The following is a 13,024-nucleotide window of genomic DNA, read 5'->3' as shown; positions in this document are numbered from 1 at the left end:
GAGTATGGGTCACTCTCTAAAGACACTGTGTATGGGTCACTCTCTGGAGGCACTGTGTATGGGCCACTCTCTAGAGGCACTGTGTATGGGTCACTCTCTGGAGGCACTGAGTATGGGCCACTCTCTGGAGGCACTGAGTGTGGGCCACTCTCTGGAGGCACTGAGTGTGGGCCACTCTCTGGAGGCACTGAGTGTGGGCCACTCTCTGGAGGCACTGTGTATGGGTCACTCTCTGGAGGCACTGTGTATGGGTCACTCTCTGGAGGCACTGTGTATGGGCCACTCTTTGGAGAAACCGTGTATGGGTCATTCTTTGAAGGCACTGTGTATGGGTCACTCTCTGGGGGCACTGTATGGGTCACTTTCTGGAGGCACTATGTATGGGTCACTCTCTGGAGGCACTGTGTATGGGTCACTCTCTGGAGGCACTGTGTATGGGCCACTCTCTAGAGGCACTGTGTATGGGTCACTCTCTAGAGGCACTGTGTATGGGTCACTCTCTGGAGGCACTGAGTATGGGCCACTCTCTGGAGGCACTGAGTGTGGGCCACTCTCTGGAGGCACTGAGTGTGGGCCACTCTCTGGAGGCACTGAGTGTGGGCCACTCTCTGGAGGCACTGAGTGTGGGCCACTCTCTGGAGGCACTGTGTATGGGTCACTCTCTGGAGGCACTGTGTATAGGTCACTCTCTGGAGGCACTGTGTATGGGCCACTCTTTGGAGAAACCGTGTATGGGTCATTCTTTGAAGGCACTGTGTATGGGTCACTCTCTGGGGGCACTGTATGGGTCACTTTCTGGAGGCACTATGTATGGGTCACTCTCTGGAGGCACTGTGTATGGGTCACTCTCTGGAGGCACTGTGTATGGGCCACTCTCTAGAGGCACTGTGTATGGGTCACTCTCTAGAGGCACTGTGTATGGGTCACTCTCTGGAGGCACTGAGTATGGGCCACTCTCTGGAGGCACTGAGTGTGGGCCACTCTCTGGAGGCACTGAGTGTGGGCCACTCTCTGGAGGCACTGAGTGTGGGCCACTCTCTGGAGGCACTGTGTATGGGTCACTCTCTGGAGGCACTGTGTATGGGTCACTCTCTGGAGGCACTGTGTATGGGTCACTCTCTGGAGGCACTGTGTATGGGCCACTCTTTGGAGAAACCGTGTATGGGTCATTCTTTGAAGGCACTGTGTATGGGTCACTCTCTGGGGGCACTGTATGGGTCACTTTCTGGAGGCACTATGTATGGGTCACTCTCTGGAGGCACTGTGTATGGGTAACTCTCTAGGGGCACTGTGCATGGGCCACTCTTTGGGAGCACTGTGCATGGGTCACTCTTTGGAGGAACCGTGTACGGGTCATTCTCTGGAGGCACTGTGTATGGGTCAATCTCTGGAGGCACTGTGTATGGGTCACTTTCTGGAGGCACTGTGTATGGGTCACTTTCTGGAGGCACTGTGTATGGGCCACACTCTGGAGGCACTGTGTATGGTTCACTCTCTGGAGGCACTATTTATGGGCCACTCTCTGGAGGCACTGTGTATGGGCCACTCTCTGGAGGCACTGTGTATGGGCCACTCTCTGAAGGCACTGTGTATGGGCCACTCTCTGGAGGCACTGTGTATGGGCCACTCTCTGGAGGCACTGTGCATGGGGCACTCTCTGAAGGCACTATGTATGGGTCACTCTCTGGAGGCACTGTGTATGGGTCACTCTCTGAAGGCACTGTGTATGGGCCACTCTCTGGAGGCACTGTGCATGGGTCACTCTCTAAAGGCACTGTGTATGGGTCACTCTCTGAAGGCACTGTGTATGGGTCACTCTCTGAAGGCACTGTGTATGGGTCACACTCTGGAGGCACTGTGCATGGGTCACTCTCTGGAGGCACTGTGTGTCACTTTCTGGAGACACTGTGTATGGGTCACACTCTGGAGGCACTGTGTATGGGCCACACTCTGGAGGCACTGTGTATGGTTCACTCTCTGGAGGCACTATTTATGGGCCACTCTCTGGAGGCACTGTGTATGGGCCACTCTCTGGAGGCACTGTGTATGGGCCACTCTCTGAAGGCACTGTGTATGGGCCACTCTCTGGAGGCACTGTGTATGGGCCACTCTCTGGAGGCACTGTGCATGGTCCACTCTCTGAAGGCACTATGTATGGGTCACTCTCTGGAGGCACTGTGTATGGGTCACTCTCTGAAGGCACTGTGTATGGGCCACTCTCTGGAGGCACTGTGCATGGGCCACTCTCTGGAGGCACTATGTATGGGTAACTCTCTGGAGGCACTATGTATGGGTAACTCTCTGGAGGCACTATGTATGGGTAACTCTCGGGAGGCACTATGTATGGGTAACTCTCTAGGGGCACTGTGCATGGGCCACTCTTTGGGGGCACTGTGCATGGGTCACTCTTTGGAGGAACCATGTACGGGTCACTCTCTGGAGGCACTGTGTATGGGTCAATCTCTGGAGGCACTGTGTATGGGCCACTCTCTGGAGGCACTGTGTATGGGCCACTCTCTGGAGGCACTGTGTATGGGTCAATCTCTGGAGGCACTCTGTATGGGTCACTTTCTGGAGGCACTGTGTATGGGTCACTTTCTGAAGGCACTATGTATGGGTCACTCTCTGGAGGCACTATGTATGAGTAACTCTCTGGAGGCACTATGTATGGGTAAATCTCTAGGGGCACTGTGCAAGGGGCACTGTGCATGGGCCACTCTTTGGGGGCACTGTGCATGGGTCACTCTTTGGAGGAACCATGTACGGGTCACTCTCTGGAGGCACTGTGTATGGGTCAATCTCTGGAGGCACTGTGTATGGGCCACTCTCTGGAGGCACTGTGTATGGGCCACTCTCTGGAGGCACTGTGTATGGGCCACGCTCTGGAGGCACTGTGTATGGTTCACTCTTTGGAAGCACTATTTATGGGCCACTCTCTGGAGGCACTGTGTATGGGTCACTCTCTGGAGGCACTGAGTATGGGCCACTCTCTGGAGGCACTGAGTGTGGGCCACTCTCTGGAGGCACTGTGTATGGGTCACTCTCTGGAGGCACTGTGTATGGGTCACTCTCTGGAGGCACTGTGTATGGGCCACTCTTTGGAGAAACCGTGTATGGGTCATTCTTTGAAGGCACTGTGTATGGGTCACTCTCTGGGGGCACTGTATGGGTCACTTTCTGGAGGCACTATGTATGGGTCACTCTCTGGAGGCACTGTGTATGGGTAACTCTCTAGGGGCACTGTGCATGGGCCACTCTTTGGGAGCACTGTGCATGGGTCACTCTTTGGAGGAACCGTGTACGGGTCATTCTCTGGAGGCACTGTGTATGGGTCAATCTCTGGAGGCACTGTGTATGGGTCACTTTCTGGAGGCACTGTGTATGGGTCACTTTCTGGAGGCACTGTGTATGGGCCACACTCTGGAGGCACTGTGTATGGTTCACTCTCTGGAGGCACTATTTATGGGCCACTCTCTGGAGGCACTGTGTATGGGCCACTCTCTGGAGGCACTGTGTATGGGCCACTCTCTGGAGGCACTGTGTATGGGCCACTCTCTGGAGGCACTGTGTATGGGCCACTCTCTGGAGGCACTGTGCATGGGGCACTCTCTGAAGGCACTATGTATGGGTCACTCTCTGGAGGCACTGTGTATGGGTCACTCTCTGGAGGCACTGTGTATGGGTCACTCTCTGAAGGCACTGTGTATGGGCCACTCTCTGGAGGCACTGTGCATGGGTCACTCTCTAAAGGCACTGTGTATGGGTCACTCTCTGAAGGCACTGTGTATGGGTCACTCTCTGAAGGCACTGTGTATGGGTCACACTCTGGAGGCACTGTGCATGGGTCACTCTCTGGAGGCACTGTGTATGTGTCACTTTCTGGAGGCACTGTGTATGGGTCACACTCTGGAGGCACTGTGTATGGGCCACACTCTGGAGGCACTGTGTATGGTTCACTCTCTGGAGGCACTGTGTATGGGCCACTCTCTGGAGGCACTGTGTATGAGCCACTCTCTGAAGGCACTGTGTATGGGCCACTCTCTGGAGGCACTGTGTATGGGCCACTCTCTGGAGGCACTGTGCATGGGGCACTCTCTGAAGGCACTATGTATGGGTCACTCTCTGGAGGCACTGTGTATGGGCCACTCTCTGGAGGCACTGTGCATGGGCCACTCTCTGGAGGCACTATGTATGGGTAACTCTCTGGAGGCACTATGTATGGGTAACTCTCTGGAGGCACTATGTATGGGTAACTCTCGGGAGGCACTATGTATGGGTAACTCTCTAGGGGCACTGTGCATGGGCCACTCTTTGGGGGCACTGTGCATGGGTCACTCTTTGGAGGAACCATGTACGGGTCACTCTCTGGAGGCACTGTTTATGGGTCAATCTCTGGAGGCACTCTGTATGGGTCACTTTCTGGAGGCACTGTGTATGGGTCACTTTCTGAAGGCACTATGTATGGGTCACTCTCTGGAGGCACTATGTATGAGTAACTCTCTGGAGGCACTATGTATGGGTAAATCTCTAGGGGCACTGTGCAAGGGGCACTGTGCATGGGCCACTCTTTGGGGGCACTGTGCATGGGTCACTCTTTGGAGGAACCATGTACGGGTCACTCTCTGGAGGCACTGTGTATGGGTCAATCTCTGGAGGCACTGTGTATGGGCCACTCTCTGGAGGCACTGTGTATGGGCCACGCTCTGGAGGCACTGTGTATGGGCCACGCTCTGGAGGCACTGTGTATGGTTCACTCTTTGGAAGCACTATTTATGGGCCACTCTCTGGAGGCACTGTGTATGGGTCACTCTCTGGAGGCACTGAGTATGGGCCACTCTCTGGAGGCACTGAGTGTGGGCCACTCTCTGGAGGCACTGTGTATGGGTCACTCTCTGGAGGCACTGTGTATGGGCCACTCTTTGGAGAAACCGTGTATGGGTCATTCTTTGAAGGCACTGTGTATGGGTCACTCTCTGGGGGCACTGTATGGGTCACTTTCTGGAGGCACTATGTATGGGTCACTCTCTGGAGGCACTGTGTATGGGTAACTCTCTAGGGGCACTGTGCATGGGCCACTCTTTGGGAGCACTGTGCATGGGTCACTCTTTGGAGGAACCGTGTACGGGTCATTCTCTGGAGGCACTGTGTATGGGTCAATCTCTGGAGGCACTGTGTATGGGTCACTTTCTGGAGGCACTGTGTATGGGTCACTTTCTGGAGGCACTGTGTATGGGCCACACTCTGGAGGCACTGTGTATGGTTCACTCTCTGGAGGCACTATTTATGGGCCACTCTCTGGAGGCACTGTGTATGGGCCACTCTCTGAAGGCACTGTGTATGGGCCACTCTCTGGAGGCACTGTGTATGGGCCACTCTCTGGAGGCACTGTGCATGGGGCACTCTCTGAAGGCACTATGTATGGGTCACTCTCTGGAGGCACTGTGTATGGGTCACTCTCTGAAGGCACTGTGTATGGGCCACTCTCTGGAGGCACTGTGCATGGGTCACTCTCTAAAGGCACTGTGTATGGGTCACTCTCTGAAGGCACTGTGTATGGGTCACACTCTGGAGGCACTGTGTATGGGTCACACTCTGGAGGCACTGTGTATGGGTCACACTCTGGAGGCACTGTGTATGGGCCACACTCTGGAGGCACTGTGTATGGTTCACTCTCTGGAGGCACTATTTATGGGCCACTCTCTGGAGGCACTGTGTATGGGCCACTCTCTGAAGGCACTGTGTATGGGCCACTCTCTGGAGGCACTGTGCATGGGCCACTCTCTGGAGGCACTATGTATGGGTAACTCTCGGGAGGCACTATGTATGGGTAACTCTCGGGAGGCACTATGTATGGGTAACTCTCTAGGGGCACTGTGCATGGGCCACTCTTTGGGGGCACTGTGCATGGGTCACTCTTTGGAGGAACCATGTACGGGTCACTCTCTGGAGGCACTGTTTATGGGTCAATCTATGGAGGCACTCTGTATGGGTCACTTTCTGAAGGCACTATGTATGGGTCACTCTCTGGAGGCACTATGTATGAGTAACTCTCTGGAGGCACTATGTATGGGTAAATCTCTAGGGGCACTGTGCAAGGGGCACTGTGCATGGGCCACTCTTTGGGGGCACTGTGCATGGGTCACTCTTTGGAGGAACCATGTACGGGTCACTCTCTGGAGGCACTGTGTATGGGTCAATCTCTGGAGGCACTGTGTATGGGCCACTCTCTGGAGGCACTGTGTATGGGCCACTCTCTGGAGGCACTGTGTATGGGCCACGCTCTGGAGGCACTGTGTATGGTTCACTCTTTGGAAGCACTATTTATGGGCCACTCTCTGGAGGCACTGTGTATGGGCAACTCTCTGGAGGCACTATTTATGGGCCACTCTCTGGAGGCACTGTGTATGGGCCACTCTCTGAAGGCACTGTGTATGGGCCACTCTCTGGAGGCACTGTGCATGGGTCACTCTCTGAAGGCACTGCGTATGGGTCACTCTCTGAAGGCACTGTGTATGGGTCACTCTCTGGAGGCACTGTGTATGTGTCACTTTCTGGAGGCACTGTGTATGGGTCACTCTCTGGGGGCACTGTGTATGGGTCACTCTCTGGAGGCACTGCATGGGTCACTTTCTGGAGGTAGTATGCATGGGTCACTCTCTGGGGGCTATTGCATGGGTCACTTTCTGGGGGCACTATGTATGGGTCACTCTCTGGAGGCATGGAGGCACTGTGTATCAGTAACATTCTGGGGGCACTGTGCATCGGTCACTCTCTGGGGGCACTGTGCATGGACCACTCTCTGTGTATGGGTCACTCTTTGGAGGAACCGTGTATGGGTCATTCTCTGAAGGCACTGTGTATGGGTCACTCTTTGGGGGCACTGTATGGGTCACTTTCTGGAGGCACTATGTATCGGTCACACTCTGGAGGCACTATGTATGGGTAACTCTCTGGAGGCACTATGTATGGGTAACTTTCTGAAGGCACTGTGTATGGGTCACTTTCTGGAGGCACTGTGTATGGGCCACTCTCTGGAGGCACTACCTATGGGCCAGTCTCTGGAGGAACTGTGTATGGGTCACTCTCTGGAGGCACTGTGTATGGGTTGGTATTGAATATAGGGCCACATGCTGGGGGCACTGTGCATGGACCACTCTCTGTGTATGGGTCACTCTTTGGAGGAACCATGTATGGGTCATTCTCTGAAGGCACTGTGTATGGGTCACTTTCTGGAGGCACTGTGTATGGGCCACTCTCTGGAGGCACTACCTATGGGTCACTCTTTGGAGGAACCGTGTATGGGTCATTCTCTGAAGGCACTGTGTCAGGGAAGACACTTGGTCAGACCTTGCAGCCCTCTGGCGCCCCCTTATCCTGTTGGTCAAACACGGTATTGACCGAGGATAAGCACGGGTGCAGCTGCTCTAATTTATGTCGACTATTGTGGCACGTGATGTGACAGGACATATATATACCACCAGTTCCTTCATGATCCTCTACAGGAAGTTGCTGTAGAGCCATCTGCAGATAGGGGTCCACGCTGCCCTGGTCGCTGACGCGGCGTGCGTCTACAGGTGGGACCCTTGCAGCAGTACTGTCCATATCTCGGCTGACCCCTGGCCCTGCTGAGGTCTGGAGACGGGCTTGCTCGGCCTCCAGTTGCCCCAGTGCAGCAGCCATTTGTTCTCTGTTTTTGTCGCGGTGGTCAATGCCTCTGGTTATACATATTCCAGTAAGAGTGACCTTTTTCTGATGGCGGTACCAGAGCTCCCCAACGATGACCATGATCACCAAAATAAAAATAGAAAAGAAAAAACGAAGAAGGGTAGGGGTAACTGCTACACATACAGTATTGTCTCAGATCTAGTAAACACTGAGTTCAATCTTCAAAACTTGGGTGCAGGGTCCAGGTAAGAACCGTGCAAGTTTTTAGTGAGAGGAATGATTGCTCAAACCAGATCACTAATGTCCTATGATCCCACCAATTGTCAGGGAAGACACTTGGTCAGACCTTGCAGCCCTCTGGCGCCCCCTTATCCTGCTGGTCAAACACGGTATTGACCAAGGATAAGCACGGGCGCAGCTGCTCTAATTTATGTCGCCTATTGTGGCACGTGATGTGACAGGACGTATATATACCACCAGTTCCTTCCAGGAACGTATATATACCTCCGTCCAGCCACCCTCAAACCACAATATCACATAAATACTGGTATACTGCCACCACCGATCGCTTAACAGGTGGATCGGGTACCCGTTAGGTAACGTGAATTAGCGGGTGAGGAACGTGTTTGCTCGACATAAGACAAGAAGAACGAAGCTGGTAAATAATAATGATTTACTCCCGAAAGTGGGCAGTGTTTACAAAAGATATATAAGATATTATAAAAGAGACAATTTACATATATGCATAAACAGTTATTAAAATAAAAGGGATAAGCAATAGCAAAACCTGCGCCACGAGGTGATGGTCTCAGATTCTGTGGGGGGGGCGGCTCCCCGGAAATTAGAGGTGATTCTTCCACGCAGCGAGGTGTGCATGCGTCTGACGTCCCTGGGTAAGAATGACTTAAAAATGGCCGTTCTGGTTTTTGGTAAGGGGCCAAAACATTGGGAGACACCCCTGTTGTTTACCTCACACGGGGGAACCCACCCAGCTGCAGAAGACATAAAAATCCTTCAGATTTCATATCTTGGTATGGGGGAGTCCCACATCCAAGATGGAGACATCATGTTTGCCGTCATCACTATTCATGAGGATGGATATCAAATATGATATCCCTATGTCGCTCAGAAGCTCAGAACCCATTTCCCGGGCTTCCGGTGGTCTCCCAGCCACGAAAACCACACCATCACAATTGGAAAAAGGTGACCATCTCAAAAATGTGGTCCCTGTGTTTGTGACCGTCATGTGCATTATTAAAATCGACATTAAAAGTTTATACAGATAGACAATAGGATTTTCGGAGGGAATTTCCAGTTTACCAGAAGGCTTGCTCTGGGCTGAGGCTTTATGGCGCTCATAAAAATTCCTGGTTTTGGGGGAAGTACGAGTGAGTACTATGTAGCTTCTTCCAAATGAGCAGGGGGGTGGAGATTTTAGACATCTCTCATTTTTTAAACTAGGACAAAAATACATTTTGCCTGACACTGTGTATGGGTTACTCTCTGGGGGCACTGTGCATGGGCCTCTCTTTGGGGGCACTGTGTATGGGTCACTCTTTGGAGGAACCATGTATGGGTCACTCTCTAGAGGCACTGTTTATGGGCCACTCTCTGGAGGCACTACCTATGGGCCACTCTCTGGAGGAACTGTGTATGGGTCACTCGCTGGGGGCACTGTGCATGGGCCACTCTTTGGGGGCACTGTGCATGGGTCACTCTTTGGAGGAACCATGTACGGGTCACTCTCTAGAAACACTGTGTATGGGTCACTGTCTGGAGGCACTGTGTATGGGCCACTTTCTGGAGGCACTGTGTATGGGCCACTCTCTGGAGGCACTACCTATGGGCCACTCTCTGGAGGAACTGTGTATGGGTCACTCTCTGGAGGCACTGTGTAAGGGTTGGTACTGAATATAGGGCCACATGCTATCTGACATTATATGGGCATGAACAGTATTTGAGGGTGAGGCCTATGTGCCAAGATCACAACTAGAATGATCCAGAAATTGATCCCGGAACATTGTCATATTCTGCAATACTGATTTTGGCACAAGGTGTAATAAAACTTGTAAACCACAGATTACGAGAAACGCGCCATCTGCAAAGAACTGGCAGGAGTCCTGTACACCTTAGGCAGGATTAGAAAACATTTGGTAGGTGACAGGTGAAGGCACAAATATGGGCGATCATGTGGTGTAAAATACATTAGGGAGTGTGCAGATTCCTAAATCTGACCCACATAACTCAACCCAATCATCAAGACAAACATGTTACATAAACACGGAGTCCTGAGCTCACTGAGGAGTCACATTGCATCTGCATATGTGAATGGAGTATCACACATCACAGTCTTAGATACATCAGATCACATATGTTCTCGTCGTATGATAGTTATGGGTTATGAGTTATCGCACATGCAGCGACAGGTCAGGGGTCAGCAACCTCCGGCTCTCCATCTAAAGCTACAACTCCCAGGATTAATGGAGTAGTGGTCACACATAGTGGTCCACATTCCTGGGTCTGGACCTATATAGGTCCAAGATCTACATAAAAATGCTAAGTAAAATCTTGAGTGACCATTTGCCTCCAGAAGTCACATAATTAGTATGTTGAGTCCATCTGGGTGTAATTTATTCGCAGTATAACTACAGCTGTTTGAAGGCCTCAGCATCATGAAAATCAAGGAACACACTGGACAGGTCAGGGATAAAGTTGTGTAAAAGAGTATAGCAGGGTTAGGTTACAAAAAAATAGCCCAACCACTGAACATCTCAGGGAGCACTGTTCAATCCATCATCCAAAAATGGAAGTAGTATGGCACAACTGCAAACCTACCAAGACATGGCCGACCACCTAAACAGACATTCCAAGCAAGGAGAGTACTAATCATAGAAGCAGTGAAGAGGCCCATGGTCTCTGAGGAGCTGAAGAGATTCACAGCTCAAGTCTGAGGATCTGTCCATAGGAAAACTATTAGTTGTATATTCCCGAAACCTGGCCTTTATGGAAGAGAGGCGAGAAGAAAAACATTTTTGAAAGCCATAAGAAGTCCAGTTTAGAGTCTGTAAAAAGCCAAGTAGGGTGTAAAGAACACAGCGAGCATGTGGAAGAAGGGGCTCTGGTCAGATGAGACTAGAGTAGAAAATTTTGGGCTAAATACAAAATGCTATGTGTGGCAGAAAACTAACACTGCACATTACGCTGAAAACACCATCCCCACAGTCACACATGGTGGTAGTAGCATCATACTGTGGGGAGACTTTTCTTCAGTAGTGGCAGCAAAGCTGTTCAGAGTTGATGGGAAGATGGATGCAGCTAAATTCAGGGCAATCCTGGAGGAAAACCAGTTAAGAGGCTGCAAAAAGTCTTTAGATTGGGGTGTAGGTTCACATTCCAGCAGGACAACGACCCTTAACATCCTGCCAGAGCTACACTGGAGGGTTTAGGTCAGAGCATATTCCTGTGTGTGAACGGCGCAGTCACAGTCCAGACCCAAATCCCAGAGAATTTGTGACAAGACCTGAAAATTGCTGATCACAGACGTCTCCATCTAATCTCACTGAGCGAGAGCGAGTGTGCAAAGATGAAGGGGCAAAATGTCACCTCTAGATGTGCAAAGCTGGAGAGACAGACCCCAAAAGACTGCAGCACTGACTGCAGAGAAAGGTGGTCCTATAAAGTATGAACTCAGGGGGGACTGAATACAAATGCAACTCATATTTTTCAGATTTATATTTTTAACCCCTTTACCACCTTGGGATTTTCTGTTTTCGTTTTTTTGCTCCCCTTCTTGCCAGAGCCATAAATTTTTTATTTTTCCGTCAATATGGCCATGTGAGGGCTTGTTTTTTTGAGGGACGAGTTGTACTTTTGAAAGACACCATTGATTTTACCGTATCATGTACTGGAAAACAGGAAAACAATTCCAAGTGGGGTGAAATTGCAGAAAAAGTGCAATTGCACAATTTTTTTTTTTACTTACTAAGTTCACTAAACGCTAAAACTGACCGGCCATTATTATTCTCCAGGTCATTACGAGTTTGCAGATACCAAACATGTATAGGTTCTTTTCTTATTTAACTTTGTGAAGAAATTTTTTTTTACCATTTTCAGAGTCCCGTAGGGATCTGGGGCCGGGTGAAGGCTTATTTTTTGCGCACCAACATGACATTTTTATTGATATCATTTTTGGGTAGATCCGATGTTTTGATCGTCCGTTATTGCATTTTATTGCGACCAAAAAAAAGTAATAATGGTGTTTTGATTTTTTTCTCGTTACACCGTTTACAAATCGGATTAATTATTTTTTATATATTGATAGATAGATATATTTCAGCAACTAACAGAATGGTTTTTAACAGGGAAAAATGCAAAGTACTACATCTGGGCAATAAAAATGAAAAAAGCATATACAGAATGGGAGGAATAGAGCTAAGCAACAGTACATGTGAAAAAGACTTACGGTGGTGGCCAAAAGTATTGGCACCCCTGCAATTCTGTCAGATAATACTCAGTTTCTTCCTGAAAATGATTGCAATCACAAATTCTTTGGTCTTATTATCTTCATTTAATTTGCTTGCAAGGAAAAAACACAAAAGAGAATGAAGCAAAAATCAAATCATTGATCATTTCACACAAAACTCCAAAAAAGGGCCGGACAAAAGTATTGGCACCCTCAGCCTAATACTTGGTTGCACAACCTTTAGCCAAAATAACTGCGAACAACCGCTTCCAATAACCATCAATGAGTTTCTTACAATGCTCTGCTGGAATTGTAGACCATTCTTCTTTGGTAAACTGCTCCAGGTCCCTGATATTTGAAGGGTGCCTTCTCCAAACTGCCATTTTGAGATCTCTCCACAGGTGTTCTATGGGATCCAGGTCTGGACTCATTGCTGGCCACCTTAGAAGTCTCCAGTGCTTTCTCTCAAACCATTTTATAGTGCTTTTGGAAGTGTGTTTTGGGTCATTGTCCTGCTGGAAGACCCATGACCTCTGAGGGAGACCCAGCTTTCTCACACTGGGCCCTACATTATGCTGCAAAATTTGTTGGTAGTCTTCAGACTTCATAATGCCATGCACACGGTCAAGCAGTCCAGTGCCAGAGGCAGCAAAGCAACCCCAAAACATCAGGGAACCTCCGCCATGTTTGACTGTAGGTACCGTGTTCTTTTCTTTGAATGCCTCTTTTTTTTTCCTGTACACTCTATGTTGATGCTTTTTCCCAAAAAGCTCTACTTTTGTCTCATCTGACCAGAGAACATTCTTCCAAAACGTTTTAGGCTTTCTCAGGTAAGTTTTGGCAAACTCCAGCCTGGCTTTTTTATGTCTCGGGGTAAGAAGTGGGGTCTTCCTGGGT

The sequence above is a fragment of the Phyllobates terribilis genome, unplaced genomic scaffold, assembly GCF_046119375.1.
Source record: "Phyllobates terribilis strain yellow unplaced genomic scaffold, ASM4611937v1 Scaffold_25__1_contigs__length_18738178, whole genome shotgun sequence".
Classification (NCBI taxonomy): Eukaryota; Metazoa; Chordata; class Amphibia; order Anura; family Dendrobatidae; genus Phyllobates; species Phyllobates terribilis.
Note: the sequence above shows the minus strand (reverse complement) of the source record.